The sequence below is a fragment of the Xiphophorus couchianus genome, chromosome 21 (assembly GCF_001444195.1).
Source record: "Xiphophorus couchianus chromosome 21, X_couchianus-1.0, whole genome shotgun sequence".
NCBI lineage: Eukaryota > Metazoa > Chordata > Actinopteri > Cyprinodontiformes > Poeciliidae > Xiphophorus > Xiphophorus couchianus.
Genome location: NC_040248.1, coordinates 23,349,292 through 23,352,042, shown reverse-complemented (window position 1 = coordinate 23,352,042; position 2,751 = coordinate 23,349,292).

Here is a 2,751-nt window from a genome sequence, read left to right as displayed (position 1 = left end):
GGTTGCTCAGGTTGCTCAGGTTGCTCATGTCGCTCACGTTGCTCACGTTGCTCATGTTGCTCAGGTTGCTCATGTCGCTCACGTTGCTCACGTTGCTCATGTTGCTCAGGTTGCTCAGTCCAGTCCTCAGGCCTCCATACAAGCTGCATCCTAAATGCACAAAGCTGCGCAGCAGCAGCTCCTTCCTGTCTCTTTCTCTGTTTCTCTTCTATTATGAATGAAAACCTGATGAATTATTTTCTGAACTGTTTTGGGTCCAGATGAATCCAAGTCCTGCTTTTTAACGGTGTGACTCCTGTTTCCAGGCCTGTTCACATATGACAGCGTTGATCCAGATCAGCTGCAGGAGGTCAGAGAAGGTAACAAGAACAAATGTTGAGAAAACTGGAATATTTACCGTTTTTAACGATGTCAAGCTGGTTCAGAAGGAACTGGTTTTGATTGGACCTTGTCCATCGGGACAACCTGATTGGTCAACAGGAAACTGGATGGGTCGTCTGGTTGATGCTAAACTGGTTCAGATCTTAATGGGACCAGTTATGTCTTCTTAATGGTTTAGTTTGATCATATTTAATTAAGTTTATCAATAAAATATCAACAAATGAGATGCAAATGCTCTTTCCATTCATATACTGTAAAATATGGTCCAATTAATCCGGTCCAGTCTGGTCCGGTTGGGTCCAGTCCGGTCCGGTCTGTAGCTGTAACTGATATCAGGTATCCGAACCGGTGACCAGCGGCTCCAGTGGCTCCAACACTGGTCTTACTGGGACGGCTCCAGCAGAACCAGTGCAGGTTCCCTCAGTTTGTGTGACAGACGGCCAGCCGGAGGTGGATTTTACTTGAATAGGCCGTTTTCAGAGAGCTGTCAGGATGAAGCTGCATGGATCGGCTCCAATAGATCATCAATAAAATAGATCATTTTATTGATGATTTTTGGTTATAAATTAGCAGCTAAATTTCTACCTTTAGTTTGTTTTCTTCACATCGAGTCAAATTAATAATTCATCCTCAGCAATAAAAACACTTTAAAATTACAAATCTGATTTCTGATCAGCTGACTGACAAAGTTCAACATCACATCCTGATGGACCCGATGGCACAGCGACCCCTGACCTTTACCCCCTGACCTTTGCCCTTTGACCTTTACCTCCTGACCAGCGACGCCGGATTCATTTTTCAGGTGGGGGCCATGGGGTGTTTGTTCACCTCTGTTACACACTTTGAATGTCAGGCTTGTTGATGGAACCTGTCAATCAGTTCTGTGGGTTTGTGGCAATTTGTCCCAAAGTAAACAGTCAACATCTGTTCCCTGGAGGACGATGTTTCGGGTCGACCATGCGCTGCGGTCTGGCTGGATCTAATGATTGTTTGCTATTAAATGGTGGTAGAGATTTGGTGGAAAATAATCAGAAGGAAATGTTGCCAGTTGCCAGTGGGAACAAGCAGCAAGCAGCTTTACTCAGAGCATTTAGATGGAGGAATGGACTTTATTCCATTTCTGGAAAAATGTCAAAGAGGAAAAATGCAGCCGACCCGAGAACAGCTGAATACAGACGGACGATTTTAAAGCTCATAAACCGGCGACCCACCAGAACCGCACACGGTCAAAAGCTCTGGCAGGATCCAAACGACCGATCTTAGAACTACGGCAGGATTCAAACTCCTCGTTCATTTTTAGCTTACAGGAAAAGCGCCGAGCCGCCAAATTTCCAAAAGTAAATTAACCAATAAGATTCAGGCTTTGTGCGGAGCAGCAGGACTCACACAGACTCGCTACGTACAAAACGTTTTGACACAATAGATCTGTTTTTTCTCCTAAATGTTGTTAATAGTAAAGAGGATTAGATAATGAAAAAAATTCAAAAATGATGCTTTTCTGTTTTACTTAAAGGAAAATCTGAAGGTCCACACAGTGGCTACAGCTGCAGGCGCCCTGAGCTCAGATACTTATTACAAGTCCAAAATACGCACAACACAGCTACAGGATGGACAGATATGACAAAAATCATGACTGGTCAAATATTTGGAACATTAAAAATAATAAAATAGATGTGAAATATCCTCCAGCAATACCAGTTTAGAGCAGCAGGGACAATCTAATGGTTCCATCATCACGTTACGACGCAGCTACTACTGCTACTACTACTACTGCTACTGCTACTGCTTGCTACTACTACTACTACTGCTACTACTACTACTACTACTACTACTAGGCTGCTACTACTGCTACTGCTACTACTGCTGCTACTACTGCTACTGCTACTACTACTACTGCTACTACTACTACTGCTACTACTACTACTGCTGCTACTACTGCTACTACTACTACTGCTGCTACTGCTGCTACTACTGCTGCTACTACTACTACTGCTACTGCTGCTACTACTGCTACTGCTACTACTGCTGCTACTACTGCTACTACTACTACTACTACTGCTACTACTACTACTACTACTACTGCTACTACTACTACTACTACTACTACTGCTGCTACTACTACTGCTACTACTACTGCTGCTACTACTACTGCTACTACTACTACTACTACTACTACTGCTGCTACTACTACTGCTACTACTACTACTACTACTACTACTGCTGCTACTACTACTGCTACTACTACTGCTACTGCTACTGCTACTACTACTACTACTGCTACTACTACTACTACTACTGCTGCTACTACTGCTACTGCTACTACTGCTGCTACTACTGCTACTGCTACTACTGCTACTACTATACTACTAC